The sequence below is a fragment of the Arvicola amphibius genome, chromosome 1, assembly GCF_903992535.2.
Source record: "Arvicola amphibius chromosome 1, mArvAmp1.2, whole genome shotgun sequence".
NCBI classification, from domain to species: domain Eukaryota; kingdom Metazoa; phylum Chordata; class Mammalia; order Rodentia; family Cricetidae; genus Arvicola; species Arvicola amphibius.
In genome coordinates, this window is record NC_052047.1 from 156,704,577 (window position 1) to 156,722,349 (window position 17,773).

A 17,773-nucleotide genomic window follows, 5' to 3' on the forward strand; every position below is an offset into this window, starting at 1 on the left:
GTCTGCAGTACTTTGAACTGTGCTTGGAACATGATAGGGAGAGTCTAAATTTGTCGAATGACTGGAGCAGTGGAAAGCATCTTGTTCTGCCCCTCCTGGGGACTTTCCTAAGACAACAGTGTTCTTCTGATGCCTATGCCTCTGGCACTCTGATCATTCCCCTCAATGCCTCCCTAGGCTCTCATTTGTGGTGATGAGCTATGAGTCACCAAGTCATTTAAGCCACCCCTTAGCTCTGCATGGATGAGCAGTGGGAGGTACCTGTCACTTCTTGGGCTTTAACTGGAATTTGAAGGCAGCAGGAAAGGCTCCATTTAACAAGTTCTGTGTGATTTGCCTGCTTCATATCCCTCTAGCTGAAGAGCATAGATTTGAACCCAGCATTAACTGCTTGCATAAGACACGCATTCTCACTAGGCCAGGCTGCACTGGGAACCATGGTAACCAGTCAGGCAGGGGGCTTGCCTTTGGGAGCCTGCATCAGTATAGTGCAGCCCAGGGCAGCCTGATTGCTGCCTGCCCAGATCAAATCACTGGCACGGTGATACACAACTGTTTCAGCATCTCATTTGGCAGCTGCTTTATGTTCACTGTCAGATGCTGGACTCGGGGGAGCTGGGGAAGCGCCCCCAGCTTGTTTGAAAGTTCAGTCAATGGCTGCACAGATGACTTGGGACTGCTCCTGTGATCAGCTGTTCTGTGATTTGTACAATTAGAACAGCTTTCTTGCCAGAAGCCTTTGAAGAACAATTACAAAAACAAATAGCAGCCTCAGTAGTGGGAGTCAGAGCAGCAGAAAGAAAAGAGAAAAGACAGACAGACAGGCAAAAGTACCAAACAAGATGTGCCCCTCCCCCACCCTGCCAGAACCATGCACATCTTTTGTGGAAATGTTTAGTTTTCCGTGCCAGGCTTCAAAGGCTCAACCTTATCTAGAAAAATATCAGTTAGCTTCCTATGAATTTACCACAACACATTGTCACCCATTATTCCACAATTCTTCAGAAATGAAGAACCAGAAGGGTTCTCTCTCTTGAAATCTCCTATTAATATTTGGACAACCAGTTCAACCAAGCCAGCAGTGCTGCGAAAGGCTCACTGTGGGTGGACTGATTGGAATGGCACGGGGCAGCCTCTTTCCCATCTGCCTTGCCTGGCTGCTGGTCCCCCAACCACCAGCTTTTCCCTTTACTCTGCCCCTGACAGTATCTTCTCGCACATGCACAGGTTCTGAGCTCAATAACTTATTATCCCACAATATCCGAGTGAAAACATGCTGGTAATTGCCCGCAACACCAGTGGGGAGCCTTGTAATTTACCACATAAGCTAGCTGGAGATTCTCACTTTGCAGAAAAAGAATAGAAAGGGTTAAGAGGCCAAGACCCAAAACTAACTGTGGAAGAGCCAGACCAGGGCTCTCTTCAGACCAAATGCTTTCATGTGACTAGAACATATATTATTCTTTAGTGTCTCATGTTACAGTGTGCCTCACTCAAAGCTTAATTGTAGTAGGGGAAACATGTGCTGACACATAGAACACATGTGTATCATAGAACAATAGAAACACAGAAGGAAAAGGCAAAATGAAGTCACCTAAAAATCTCAGGCAATACAAACACCTGTTACTATTTTGATGCCCGTTCCCGACTCTCCATTTAAACAGCATTAAAAGTGGCATCATATAAGAAAGACTGTTCAAAAATTTCCTTAAAATACTTTACAGTTTCATGCATAATTTACATGATGTGTTTTAGTGTTCTCACTCCCATTCCCCTCTCATTCATCTCCTTGCCACACTGGTTAGAATCCTGTTTAACAAGTCCCCCCGACTCGTGTGTGTGTGTGTGTGTGTGTGTGTGTGTGTGTGTGTGTGTGTGTGTCTGCCCTGTAAACAACGTGAAAAATATGTTAAAAACCCTCTCCTTCTCCAAGAGAGGTTGTTTTTAATTTAAAATTGTTTTTACATTTACTTTGTGGGGATGGGCTTGTGTCACAACATCTGTGTAGAGGTCTGGACAGCTTGGAGGGGTTGGTTCTCTCCTTCCACCATGTGGCTTCTGGGGATCAAACTTGGGTGGTTATGAGTTGGCAGCAAGTGCCTTTACCTGCTGGGCCATCAAGCAGGCCCCCAAAAGATTGTTTTTAACTTGCTCTTTAATGTTTTCTTTTGTGGACATTTCCTCCATGTTCATATGTCCACATTTTATTTATGAATGTCAAAAAAAATGAATTAAAGCTAAGTGTTGGACTGAAACCAAGTTGGTGCTAATCACAACAGGAGGCATTCAGAGAATCCTTGTGATGCTGCTCTGGGTTTCTAAGATCCAAAGGGGTGCATTCTTCAAGAGCTGTGCCCAGACGGCTCCTGGCCCTGGGGGTTGCATTGCCCTCTGTCATCATTGTAGGTTTAAGAGATCTGCTGCTGGATGTTACTCTAGTCATTGAAGCCCTTCTTCCTGGACCTTTGCTGCTTTTCTGGTTATTTAAGGGGGACATTGTTAAGTCACACTGTAGTGCAAGGTTTGAACACATTCTTGATCCCAGAGCTGTGTGCTAGGTGAAGTGAAACTCAGAATCTGGGTTCAGTTCTGAGCTCCAGTAGCTGAGGGTCCTTCGATCCCTTCAGGCATGCTACCATCGCTGCCACTTGTGGTGTCTCCATTGTCGGAGTCATATTTCTTTGAACTAAATCTTTATCATCTGAAATTCACATTTACTTGGTATAGAAAACTTCTTTCTGAGAGTTCATTTTGATGTAAGAATATCCCTGTGTGTTGTCCATATTGTTCTTTAGAATATCCATGAGTATACAGGGAAGCAATAGAGAAGCATTACCAATGCAGGTGCTAGAGCAACCTGTCTGGGTTTGATATTCGCTCCACCAGTCCCTGTCTGGAGCAACTTCAATGAAATTACTTAATGCTTCCATGCTTAAGAGTTTCTATCTATGAAATGGGCATAATAACAATGCCTAACAGAATATTGATATATGATTCTTCTATGTATTCTATGAATTTGTTTTATTACCATTAATTATTAAAGAAGCTGTTTCAGCCAATAGCTTAGTAGAGTAAAGCCAGGCAGGAATTATTCACAGAGATATAGAGAGAAAGTAGACGGAGTCAGAGAGATGCCATGTAGCTGCTGAAGGAGACAGACACTGGAACCTTGCCCAGTAAGCCACAGACTCATGGCGATACACAGATTAATAGAAATGGGTTGATTTAAGATATAAGAACTAGCCAGAAATACGCCTAAGCTTTTGGCTGAACAGTGTTATAATTAATATAGTTTCTATGTGATTATTCAGGTCTGGGTGGCCAGGAAATGAATGAGCAGTCTCTGTCTACATAATATACTTGCGAAGGTTCAATGAAAAAAAAAATCCTAACATGTTTCCCAGCACAGAAATGTTTGCTCAATAAATGTTACTTCTTATCACCTTCCTAAATACAATACAGTTTTTCAGTCGATAGGCCTGCTTTATAGTGGGGGCTGTTGGTTTTCTGCCTCACTCAACACATACTGTTAATTGCATGGAGCCAGCTTCTCAGGGTGAGCATTGGCCACTTTCTGCCTGGGGACTTCCTTGGTTGCTAAAGTTTCCCCAGCACTCACGTAGTGACATTGTGCTGGTAGGCTTCCTCTTTCGCAGTTGGCAATGGCAAATGGTAGGTGAGTGTCTTATCTTCCTTGTCATCAGAGATGACAAATATGAACTAAGTTATACAACCCACTCCAGAAGCCTTCAGCATAAGGGAGCCTGGGTTGCCCTGGTAACCTGCTCTTCCACTTACCAATCTCCTTAACCTTTCCCTCTCCAGTTGGAGAACCAACAAATCACCTTCCGATACAGCCTAGTTGAGACTAAGTACATGAAGGAAGGGATTACAATTCTATGTATATGGCATGGTGAAAAGAAATGACAACAGACCCAATATTGATTCCTTCACTTACCAGTCAGCCTTTCTTTAATAGCTCACACATGGCGCTCTCCTTGCTTACTGAGTCACGTTCACTAACAACCACCAGAAAACAATGAGGCTCGTTTTGGAAAGAAAAGCATTTCCCTTGGTAATCACTCCCTCTCCTTTTGCCTGTAGAATGGGTCTCCAAGGAAAGATTCTAAGCTAGGAACTACATTGTCACCTTCTTGGGGGAGCAGACAGTCAAAGGAGCGCAGTAGCCAAGCTGGAGACTTTCCTCTTGGGTGACAAAGGGAATGACCACCATGGCCAATATCACTTTTGGTTTTCTGTCTGTGATTACTTCTGAATTTTGCTTTGTGTTAACTAGACTCTCTTTAAATTGTGGACAATTTATTGCTTCTTACAAGCTATACTTACCAGTGGCCTTCCCACAATTTTTATTTCCTTTAATACATGACCCATGTTCACCTTAGCAGGCTAGAGAACTAATTTAAATGATAAAGTAGACCACAGCACCTGTCCCTGGTTTCCATAAGATACAAAGAAGTGCATTTCCTGGCATCAGCCCTCATTCCCAGCTTCAGCCCCGTCTTCAATGTCATGTGGCTTGGCTCATTTGCTTCTTCAAGCAGACACTGATCCAGAATCATGCGAAGAGGTTTTCTTTCCAGATATCATGTAAAGTTAATTTTCATAATTCTCTTGGTTCCGGCCTGTCTATCCATATCTTTCTTCATTAACCACTTTATTTCCACATCTGAACTGTTGCTGTCCCACATCTGGAAGAGAAAGACTGAAGTATGAGTTGGCAAAAACGCACGACGGAACTTGACAGACCTTGGCCTTCTGGTTCTGCTGAACCTTGCGGTGCCCTTTACAAATATTAGAATCGCACCCAAGCAACACAGCTGGGGAGGCATTAATTTTCATTATGAATAATTAAATAAAATAATAAAGACTACTATTCTAGTGGGGGATATTTAGGTGCTTTTGAATGTACAGTGGCTCTATGGCCAAATTTAATAAGTTTGTGTAGAGTATAAACTATAGTGGGTGCTTTAAACTTGCATGAAAGGCTCTGTGCAGTACCGTGCTCTCAAGTGACCCTTCTCTGGGATCAGTGTGGCCCTGCTCAGGCTTTGAAACATTCTCTAATTAAGTTGGGCTTCATCCACCTTCATCCTGCATCTTGCCAGTTGCTCCCTCCTAAAACTGGCCTTAGGTCCCAGCCTCTAAAACATGTTTCTGTGGTGTGGCGGTGTACATGGTTTGAGTGGCAGGGTCTATAACTGAAAGCCATCACTTAGTTGGAGTCTGCCCGTTTGTCTTCTATGAGGACTTTTCTTTTGTTCATCTCTGTTAGAGATAGGCTTATTTTCCCCTTTCTTTTTTTAATTAAACTACAAGTTTGGCCTTGTTGCCCCAGGCTTTGCAGCATGCTGTGTCAGAGAGCAGGCCAGGAGACACAGAATATACAGCCTGAACATTGTACCAAGCCCACAGGAGGGAATGTCAGTAGATGGCAGAGGAATTTGTGAGGAGGTGTAGGCCACACTTGCGCAGAGTTCTTTATTTTAGGATTTTCATTATGCTTCACTTTCTTTTTTTTCTCCCCTCCTCCCCCCCTTTAAAAGCAAATGAGCAAAATTTTAAAGAGCTGCTGTGTAGTATTTCTATATAAATAAAGACAGCCATGCCTGGGGAAAAAGCAAAGAGGAAGAAGCAGGCAGTACAACTCTCTTCTGGGAGTGCCATCAAACCTTGTTCCTTCCACCCAGACTGGTTGCTAAGGCCCTGGATCACTCTGGAGCTCACTTACTAGAAGGTGGAATGTTGGGCCCCACTCCCGTCTTCTACCACTGAAGTCGGTAGTTTAGTAAGATCTCCAGATGATTCCAATGCATATTCTTCTCCAAGAAACTACATGGCTATCAGTGGCCTCTGTCCTTGGGAGCCTCTGGGCTCTAAGGATCCAAGAGTCACTTTCAAGTGATAGAATAAATGAAATAATATTTTTGTTGGTCTTAGTCTAGAAAGACTTTCAGTAAACTTGGTGGCTTCATCTTCTTCTTATTTGGCGCTTCTTATTTGAGGTGATGTGATTTACATGGGAAGTGACTGATGGACCATTCAGTTTTATATTGCCTCAGGCTCACATGCCAATAATGGCGACTGTACGTTTTAGTTTCTGTTGCTATACCAAAATATTAGAAAAAGTTGCTTATTTAGTTAATACGTTTTGGAGGCTGAGAATCTGTGTCTATTCCTTTTCCTTGGTGACAAAATAGTCACAGAAACTACCCACGGGAAAAGATATATGGCTCATAGTTTTAGAGGGTTTAGTCCATGTTCTCTCAATTTCATGTGAGTGGGCAGAACAGCACGGCAATGGGCGTAAGTGACTGAGGAGCTTCTTTGCCTCATTAAAGACAGGAAGGGGAAGGTGAGAAAGGACTAGGGCTGAGTCACAACCTTCAGAGTCACACCCTAGTGACCTACTGCATCCAATGAGGCCACACCTCCTGAAGTTCCCACATCTTCCTACAGTAGAGTCACCATCTGGGGATCAAACATTCAACGCATGATCTTCTGGGGGCCCTTTTCATATTCAAGCCATACTGAGTCCATGCCTAAATCGCCTCGTATGTTCAGCCCCTGGTGAGGTCTCTACCACAGTCACACCACGGTACAAAGAAATAAATTGGGGGTGGGTGGGAGAGGAAGAGTTCGTACATGAGGCAGAAAGCCACAAGAATTTAAGATCAGGGCCAATCTTTTATAATGACCCAAGCTTATAGAAACAAATTCACTTTGTGATGCCAGCACTAATCCCTTCTGAGGTTAGTGCACAAGGGTCACACCACCTCCCAGTGGCCCCTCTTCTTCAAGGTTCCCTACCTACTCACTCTGTCACACTAGACACAATGCACGTGGACTCTTACACTTACACTAGAAGCCACAGCAGTGGCCGTCCAATCCTTGTCTTCCCTGGATTTTCTTCCTTTTAGCACTAAAATGTCTTCATCTCAGATGCACAAAGCTTTGAAAACTGGGGCCTTTTGGCAATCTGGCCTGTAAGCATAAACAGAAAACATTTAATTGTCTGAAGTCCTGGACGCTAGATGGTGGATATGGTGATGTAAGCTCCCAAGTTTTGTTATTTTCTTCAATGTCCAAGTATATAAATTATGAAAAGCAGCTTAATGATATTGTTTCAACACCTATTTCTCAGACAGCAGTTGCAAACGATTCTAAGACACAAGACAGGTGTTCCTGCATGGTCCACTGGCTAGAAGGGGAAAAAATGTCCTCCCAGATTACTGTACAGATGACGTGCCCAATGGCTTCTCTTTTCAAATGAACAATATGCTCAGTCGCATAGTTGATTGGATTCCATCTGGCCTGCGTCTGACATCCAGAGCTGAAATGGAAGCCTGTCGGGAGTGGGAGAACCTCATTGCGTTTCCAAAAGTCACTGAAAGGGGTGTGTGTGTGTGTGTGTGTGTGTGTGTGTGTGTGTGTGTGTGTGGCTGAAGTCTGCTCTGTGCTCACGGTTTGTGTGGAAACAAACAAAGACCTGGTGAGTCTCGCCTCTGTGCCCACCACCATTTTAGTATGGGATTCAGGGTCTCTTTGTAGAGATCTGTCCTGTATCATCCAAGAATTCCTACCCAATACTTTTGGGTCTGTTTCTTTCTCATTTTCTTACAACTAATACAGTTCTGGGTTCTAATGAAGCAAATGTTTAAACATTCTTATCTTCTATGCACTTGCGAGGCTGCCGGAATATGAGACCATTAGAAAACACACCAAGATTTGAAACAATGCAGTGTAGTTTACCATTTTAATATGAACAAAGTATTGTTAGTGGCAGCTGAGGGCCTTCTAGGCTATTGAACATTGAACTTGGTTAGTACCCAAGAAACACACAGGAAGCCAGCAAGCATTAATGCTTGGATCCTACACAGCAGAGCCTGATTTAATTAATCTAGGGTAATGCATCAGTGTGAAAATTTTAAAAGCTTTCCTGTTGATTTTGGAGTGCTCAAGGCTCTTATATAATAATCTACACTCTGTTATGTTTTTCAATTTAGTCTCATTTGTTTGTAACTTTATTCCTTTGTTTGCTGATTTCTGCTCATTATTTTCATATGAATTCATTGATTCATTGGTCCATTCATTTATTTATTCTTCTTGTTTGTTTCAGATATTTTGCAATAAAACTTACAATTAAAGAAAGAAAACTCTTGAGGCAATTTGGTATTTTTGGAAGTATCAGATCTAATGGCAAACGCTCCAAGTGAACCTATCATCGGGTGTTTCCCTACGCCCAGTCATGTACCCTGAAAGAATATTTAACTCCTTTTTCTTCTAAATATGCCTGTCTCAGGTATACTTGGGAGGTAGATACTCATTAAATAGCATAAACTTTTGCTAAACAATTAAATAAAAATACTTGAAGTCAGACAGGCAATGATGGTGCACACCTTTAATCCCAGCACTCAGGAGGCAAAGGCAGGCAGATTTCTGTGTGTTCGAGGCCAGCCTGGTCTACAAGAGCTAGTTCCAGGACAGGTTCCAGTGATACAGAGAAACCCTGTCTTGAAAAACAAAACAAAACAAAACAAGCAAACAAACAAAATGCTTGAAGTCAACATTGACTTCTGAATATAGACTTCTAATTCTCCATTTAGATCCACTAGATGTGTGGTTCAATTATCAGCACTTAAAAATGTCATCCAACACAGAGTAATTCATGCTATTTGTAATCATATGGGTGATCCCAAATGCTGAGAGAGAAAATTTATTTGTCATTAACAGCTCTATCATTTTAAAATCTCAGATAGTCTTGGATCAAAATATTATGCTTAGAAATCTTCATGAATTTTTAGCACTGGAAGGAAATGAATATAAGACCCATACCATCTTTCTAGAAGGTGGGCTTGATGGTGTGATGGTCCTCATACCTTCCTTTAGTGTGTGTTAGTCACCATTACCCAGAGAGGGCCCTAATTAGAGTTCCTCTTTACTGAGACTGTTGCTGGTGGCTGAGTAGAGTAGGAGCCAGGTCTGAGAACCTCTGTCCTCGTTGTCCAGTGTCTGTTTCCTGAAGGTGGGCTCTGAGGTTCAGCAGCACTGGCATCCCCTGAGAGCTGGACAGAGAGTGGAAAATCTCAGTGTGCCTCCAGAGCTGCTGAGGAAGAATCTGCAGTCAACAGAACCTTTGAAGGAGTGTCTAAGTCCACTCACACAGGACAGTATTCTTTCCCCAATCACTTTCTACCATTATTTTTACATCTCTTGGTCATTCTATATTCTACAACTTTGCCTCTTTGTTAGTGTTTGTTCTTCTGCCCAAAACTAACTTCTGCCTTCTTTGACTGACAAATTTGATTCATCCTTCAAGCCATGACACATGTGTCTGCTCTGTGAAGTTTACTCTTAGTTTCCTACGTGGACGACTTCTTTATCTCCGTTTGTAGATTTGTCCTTGTGCAGTAGCTCTGTCTTTAATTGAATGTTTTTTCCATCTGACTGTGAAGTCTCTGTTAGCAGAGCTATGTGCTGTCTCTCTAGCCCTAGAACTGCTGATGAGCCATGTGAATTCACTGAATGTTTCAAATGAAGGGAGCAACTAATTGATGGCTCTGGTCAGGTCACTGGACTTCTTTGAGTCTCTTTAGCCAATGGTAAAAACACAGTCATGAATTACACAACCACTCTGTAGATAATTTCAAACTATTATAATTTTCTACATACATTTGCTAAGCAAATGTTGATCTGAGACGTGGTTATAGATAGGATAATGGCAATGAACTTGGTCATGTGAACCTTAAAACCTGGTGGGAGAACCAGATCACAGACATCAATCAAAAAACAATGTATTTTGCAGCTGGTCAAAGCATAAAAGACAATGTATCTCAGACAGAGGGGAAGTTAACCTATTTGAAAAAGTCAAGCTCTTTGTGTTATTTATATTACTGTTTCATTAATCTAAAACAGAGAAAAACTTTTATTAACTTTCTGGAGATGGCACTTGGAATGTATATGCCATGTTAGTTTTAAGAAAATCATAAGCTCAGAAAATAGACCAAACTTATTTGAGACACAGATTTGAAAGTAGAATCTTTTCAATGGCTTACAGTAATAGCTTTCCAAATGAAAGTGTCTTAAATGCAGCAATAATCTAGAAATTATATAGAAAAAAATTAGCTATGACATAGTTTTTGTACAGAGGTCTAAGATATAAATATAAAATACAGTATGAACTGTATCATAGACAGGAGATAAAACAAGGCCCTAGAATGTAGAATTCATCCTGTGTCAATAATGGAAAACTATGAGGCCTGGTCCTCAGTTTTCTCCATTGTGGAAAGATGAATTGATGCCTTATAAACTCAAACATGTTCCCAGGGACACAGCAAGTCACCAGCCTTTATGACAGACAATGATAATTTTCAGAGACACAATTGCGTATTTACATGATTGCCAAATGATACAATCTTAAACCATTTGAAGAAATTAAGTTGTCTTTTCTTATTTGCCAAAAATTGCCGCCTTTGGCTTTTGGAATTAGAAGACTCAAAATATACAAGAGGGATCTGGGCCTAGCAGGTAGCTACAGTGGAACAGACTGGGCAATCCAGTGCAGGGAAAAAAACCCTTCTTCCTCTGCTATGCTCTTCATTCTCGGGACAAGCTGGGGAAGCTACCACTCAGCAGTTGCCAGAAGAGCTGTATCTTCGGAAGAAGCTGAGCCAAATATTTGATTTGGTTGATTATGCTGCAGGTGTCTCATCAGACCTGCGTACCTAGATTCCCCATTATTTTCCCTTTCTAGTGCCTCTTGCAGGAATGCAGCACAGGGCAGAGTCATGAGGGGTAATAAATGAGGGCCTGGGTGGCTGATGGCCAGGGCTAGCTGAAGAAGCCGAAGCTAGAAGAACTAGAGACAATGAAATCAAAAAGCAGAAAGGAGAAAGGTTCTATCAAACAGTGAGCCATGGGTAGCTAATAATAATATGATTTCCTAATGTCATCTTGCTTGGTTCAAAGGAAAACAACTTCCATTCATAAGGGTGAGCCAGGACAGGCTGTTTAAAATCACAGACTTCTTCAAGCAGGTGTTTCTGTGCCATTCAGAGCATAATAGTTTCATAGATCATCAGTCCTTAGTACATGAAGGGGTTAACAAAGGTTTCTGAGTTATCATATCTACTCCTGTCATAATGCATTTCCATGTTTGTGATGACATTGCAGCATATAACTGTAGTCCTGGTCACTATTTTTCAGCCTTATAGCAGAATGGCAGGCATTTGTTATCTTGATTTGGACAAAGAAAATTGTAAGAATTGGAAAGAGTAAGCAGTATTGCAAGATCCTGTGGCTCAAAATACATTAGGACCTCAAACAAGCCTTTCTGACCTCAAGATAGTGAAATTGGGACTTTCCCCACTCTGCTGCAAAAGGGTCTACCCTTCTTGCTAGTTCTGTATGAGGTGTACATGGGATTGCAAATCCATCGCCACAACAGCCCACTTGCTTTCCAGAATCTGGGTCAGCAGATTGCTCTAGTCCTTCTAGAGTATATAACATCTGTGAATGAACACAGTGTCTGTCACTGTTTAGAACAGTTAAAGCACAGACTATAAGCCTGACTGTGTTCAATTCTGTAGCTTTAGCGTAGAATTCCTCTTTGAAATTCAAATGTGTATGTCTAAATATTGGACTTACTACACAGCCAAGGAAACCAAGCTGCAAGAGGTCTTTTCCCTAAGTCTACATCTTCTTTCCTTTTCTGTGCCTACAGAACTACCCACCAGTGTCTCTGGATGGAAAATGGCATGATCCACCTTGCTCTCCCCTGTGGTTCCTTTGTGTCTTACTCTCTATTCCAAGAAAGCTTGTGAACATGGGTCCTCTACACTTACCGTATACATAGAGGTTTTTAGCTTTGAGTCCTAGGGGCAAGGTATTAAATAACCAATAACATATGCTATGTTCATCCCAGAAATAAAGAGAAATTCTTTTTGAATATGACCTCCACTGTTTTGTTTGTCTAGGATCTGCAAATTATGCAATTGGCCTTGCTAACTTGTTATAAAATTCCAACGATTCTATTTCCTGCATTTGCTCTAAATCCCCAAACAGTTCTTAGGTGTGTTTTCCCTGACAGCTCTTAATCCTGAAACGGTTTCATTTCACCAAAATGACAACAGCCCCACCATTGGGCTTCTCATCTCCTTCTGTACAGGCACTGTTCCAGGTATTGCGGTTGCAGGTCACAGTCATCCAAGAACAGCCCTGGAACTGTCACTCATGCAAGCTGACCCTCTTCCTACCTAGACAGCTCTCTATTGCTCTTGGAATGAACATCCAACTCCAAGTTTAACAGAGTTCTTCATAAGTAGTTTACTGCTCCTGGTGGTGAGTTTTATACTTCAGCTTCCCTGGGTCATGGTACTCAAATGTTTGACCAAGTGTAAGTCTAGTTATTGCCAAGATGGTAGGTTTTTTGTTTTGTTTTGTTTTTAATGGGATTAGCATTTAAGTCAGTGGATTTAAGAAAAAACAGATTCCCCTCTAGAACAAGATCTAAAGTGACCTTTTAAAGGATAAAGATCCAAGCAAGGTTTACCAGAAAAGACAAGATGAGTTTTTGGTCTCAAGTTGCAGTAGCAACCCTTCCCTGGGTCTCCAGCCTGTTGTCCAGGCCTGCAGTACTTTGACTTGTCTGGTATGGGAAATCCTTCTGTATATGTGTTGTTTTTATTGGTTAATGAATAAAGAAACTGGCTTGGCCTGTGATAGGACAGAGTAGAGCTAGGCAGGGAAAACTAAACTGAATGCTGGGAGAAAAAAATGTGGAGTCACAAGACAGCATGTAGCTGCCAGAGGAGAAAGACGTGAGCTGTTAACTGGAACCTTGCCGGTAGGTCATGAGCCTCATAGTAAAATATAAAATAATAATAATGGAAATGGGTTAATTTTAGATGTAAGAGTCTGGGTGGCCAAGAAACAAACAAGCAGCATCTGCCTACACTTGCCAATCATTATAATCATACAAGCCAATCACCTATTAAAAAAACCCCTCTTCTGGCTTTCTTACACACACACACACACACACACACACACACACACGCACACGCACACGCACACACATATACACACATAGTTGTTGCTTCCTCAGAAAACCGTGATGTAAACATTGCCTCTCCTCTCTTTCACAACCCTTCCTCCTTTTAGCCATTTTGGATGATCTTAATTAAGTTCATGTCTCTGTCAAATTGGAACAATTGTCATTTTGTTCTTATGATTGGAATAGTCACCTCCACTATTCTTCATTGTGTTATTTGCCTCCCAATCTGGGCTACAAATACCTTTCAGTTTATCTTAATCTATCATTGTATTTCCTATCCCTAAATAGTCTCTCTTTCTCTCCGTGTCTTCTTTCTTGTGTTGTTTCTCCTCTCTTTCTCTGTCCTAGCCCCGTTTACCTTATTCTTAAACACTTTATTGACTACTTCCTTCAGTGGATCTGGATTTCGTATAGGCAGGGATCATATCCATTTTCATTTTAGTTTTATGCCCAATCAGAAAATACTTGACTTGGAAAAGAAGCTTAGATGATGGAGCATATTGAATCAATGGTCAGTCAAAAGTACAACCTTGTGAAGTAAGAATAACAAATTCATACATGTGACACTAACATATTCTCAGCCTTTGTTTCTTATAGACTGCTCTTATTTTATTTTTTGTTTCGAAGAGATAGTGTGTCAGCCTCAATAATTTTGGCATGGGTTTCAACTGGATAAATAAAAAACAAATTAGTGAGATGGCGTACTCCTGTAATCCAGGATGCAGGAGGCTGAGGCAGGTAGATTGCTGTGAACTTGAGGCTAATCCTATTTATGCAGTGAGTTCTAGGCCTGTAGTACAGTTTGAGAATACACCAAAACATAACAACAACAAAACAAAAGCAAATAAAAATGTAAACAAAGGAAAGAGATAATTGCTTTATGTCCTTTGAGGCCAGAGGGTAGATATGATGCTGTTATCACCCAATTCCAATGTATTTGAGGCCAGGGAGAGATTACCTATGAGTTAGAATGGGCTCTCTAGCCTCATGTTTGATGTTATGGACCAAAGAAAATTCAAAAGCAAACAGTAGCCATAATTTCTGGGAGAAGAACAACATTAGCTTCAGACATAGAGCATGGTTTACTCCAGCTATTCAGGAGACTCCCAGATGTGAAACACAGCATGATTCAAAATTCTTCTGTTCTGAAGAAGGAACTGTTTCACGGGAGTTATTCTCTAGCCCTGGAACCACTGGCAAGATATTTTCTCACAGTTAAGTGTTGAACTTGAGTCCTTATAGAAAGACAGTATCTCTTTGAAATTTGATTTTGGGCATGGGCAGGTGAGGTCTGGACTTTTCACAACACATCTTTGCTTGTGATCATGGCTAGGAATTAGGTGGAATGGTGGAGCCCCTGGGGCAGGCAGTAAGCCACCTGACCTACCATCAGTGGCAAAGCCTTTCCTCCTCCTCCTCAGGCACTGTGGTTTTGTATCTGCCCAATTTGTGCTGTGTAATGAGTGGGTTTGCTAGTTCTGTGGCTGGAGTTGCAGAGGCAATCACCCCCTCCCTGAGACACAAGGCTCTCTCCCCACCCATTCGTCACCCCACAGGCTGCCTGGCAGAGGCAGGGGGCAGGATGCACATTGTAATAGATTCTATCCACTGCTGAGCTGAGGGCTAACAGATGGGGAGGTTTCCTCGCACAATTTCCACTTCACTTGGTTTGGGTATAAAATAGCAGAAGGGTAGCTTCTTCTTGTGCAATTTTCAAACAGATAAAACCAGAGGGAAGGTGTACTGGGCTGGGAGGAGGGTGAGGGACTTGACTGTCCTTTAGAGGAAGCCAAATGAACAGGAAGCCATGTGAAAGACTCAGGCGTTCCCCCCTCCTCCACTAGATAGGCGGTTGCTCTTCCATCCAAATCTGCCTGCTCATCCCCACCAGGCATGGCAAAGGAAACGATCTCAGGGAGGCCAGACAGTCTGTTGTTCATGTTGTTACAGTGTTATGGTGATTGCAGTACAAATTCTCAGGGTGAAAAAAGGTATAATGACAGATTGTGTGATTATACCCATACTTATAATTAAGCTGTTACAATACAGACAAGCGCCTTCTCTCTAATGTCACCAACAGAAACCTCTTTGCTTGGAGAGGAAAGTGACTCACTCTGGCAATTAGAAGGAGTTCCCTACAGGACTTCATTTTCAAGCCTTATGAGTGCTTCAGTTAGGAAGATGTATAGCTTGCTGGAATTAGCGGGAAAAGTAGAGAGCCAGGAGCAGCCGCCTGATCTCCAGGCACAAGATGCTGCTGGTCAGAGAAGGAATTATTACCGTCACAAATTACCTTTTTGCTGTACACAAAGGGCTGGAGGATCCTGCTTCTGCCAGGCACTTTATCAAGATGTTTGCATTCTTCTCTGTGGCCTGCGTGGGATCTGTGGTTTTTATTCTAGGGCAGAGAGAAGAGGAGAGAGAGAAAGCATGCAGAGCAACAGAATAATCTGATGTCTACCTGGGACCTGGCCACTTGGCAACACAGCCACTTACACTGACTGTCACTGGCCAAGCAGCAAAATGGGTGCCTTTTTACCTGAGAAACCCTTGAAGTCGTCAGAAGGGTTGTTAGGTGTCTTCCCGTTAACATGAATCCATTAACCATTTTCACATGGAGTCAACCAAACTTTCTTCCTTTCCCTTCTCTCCTCCCCTTTCTGCCATCCTTCCTTCTCCTTGCTATAGACTTCTAGGTCTCATTTCTGTTTTCACTAGTGGGTAGACAACACTCTTAGGAATCTACTTCTCTTCCCCACACATGTACTGTGGGTGTCTAATCAAGCAATGCTCATGGCCATCTATGGAAGCACTTTTTAGAAAAGGAAGTAGCCCTCTGTGCAGCAGCCTGTCCCTGTGCAATTTGTGCATAGAACACTGCTGCTTTCTCTGGTGGGGAGGACCCTGGGATTACTTTGCACAAATGTTGTAGGAGGTCTTTCTTTCTATATGTTATTTGTATTGGTTAATGAATAAAGAAACTGCCTTGGCCTTGATAGGGCAGAACCTAGGTAGGCGGGGAAAACAGAACTGAATGCTGGGAGGAAAAGGGGCAGAGTCAGAGAAGCCATGGATCCTCTGCCAGAGATGGACATCGGTTAGAATCTTTGGTAAGCCACTGCCACGTGGCGATACACAGATTAATGGAGATGGGTTAAACTAATATGTAAGAGTTAGCCAATAAGAAGTTAGAGCTAATGACCAAGCAGTGTTTTAATTAATACAGTTTCTATGTGGTTATTTCAGGTGTAAACTAGCCTGACAGCCAGGACAAACAAGTGGGCCTTCTCCCTTACAACAATTTCACACTAAGGAAAAAAATGTTCTGAGGAATGTATTGGGGTGTATTGATGAGTTTCTTGGAGGCTGTACACTCTCTCAGGCATTCTGCTCCTAATCTGCAACTCCAGGTAATACTTATCCACCTCCAGAGAGCATCTTGAAGAGTAATTAGTTAATGTTTGTGAAGTGTCTTGAAGACTCGAGGTGCAATACAAGTGGTAAGAATTAATACCGTAGTCTCATGTAAATGAGTCCTGGATGCCAATGCTTGAGAGCTCACCTCAAATTCACTTCAAGGTAGGCAGAATATATAATCAATGCAAAGTGTTTTTATTTTTTTTAAATTGACCACTTGGTTGATAATTGGAATGAACAATCTATATCAGGTCAAGTCTGGCATATGTCACATGCCTATCCTAGATCACTGGGCTAGGAACTTAGAACTTACAGGTATACGTCACAAATCTCTTTTCATTGGGCCAAATGACAAGAAATAGCATTTTGTTATTTTCCCTAGGAAATGTGTGTCAATAGCGAAAGAATAATGGCATGGGTGAGACAAAGCGCTAATGGATATGTATCAATATAAAATGGATATGTATCAATATAAAATGGATATGTATCAATATAAAATGGATATGTATCAATATAAAAAGTAACAGACGTCTTCAAGCCACTGTTTTTCTAAGATCCTAGAGAGAACACCTGCAATAGTTCTAGTTGGCCTCCTCCTCTTGTGGCAATTCTTTACTGGAAGGACCACCTCTCTTACCCTCAGTTTAGTTTGGGAAGTGGTGGTCTTTGACCATCATCTAACTAAACTGATGAGTTCTACGTCCTAAGGCAAACAAATTTGTGCAGGCCTGACCATAGAACAAGTAGCCAATTCAGCAAAGCTCCAACATTGACTTTGAAGCTATTAACAGTAGGGTTGAAGGCACAGTTCAAACTTGTGTCCATCTGGAGGAGCATTTCACAGGTATGAGGGTAACCCATCATGATGGACGTAATAAAGCACAGAATCTGAAGAAAACTCATTTAAGCCCTGACTTCTGCCACACCCAGCCTTCTAACCACACAACCAGTATTTTCCTACCCAACGCACAATATTCAAGGTGGTGCTATGTTTAGGCTTTGATTGTCCACAAGTCGGAGTTTGCTTCTGTATGGACTCTCACTGGCAGGGAAGAAAGACAATTATAACTGCACATTAACCGAAGGGAGAAGAAAGCATTGGGACTGGGCTGTGTTTGGGGACTAGTATAATGGTCTAGGTAAGAAATTATGAAAATCTCACTTTAGTTTTAGATAGCATAGTTGTCACTGACATTTTACTTGGAAATATACTTTCGAAGTAAAAGTGTCTAAGACTGAAGCGTTGGGTCCTTTGAGGTATTTTCCCTTAGTGCATCATCTGTGAAA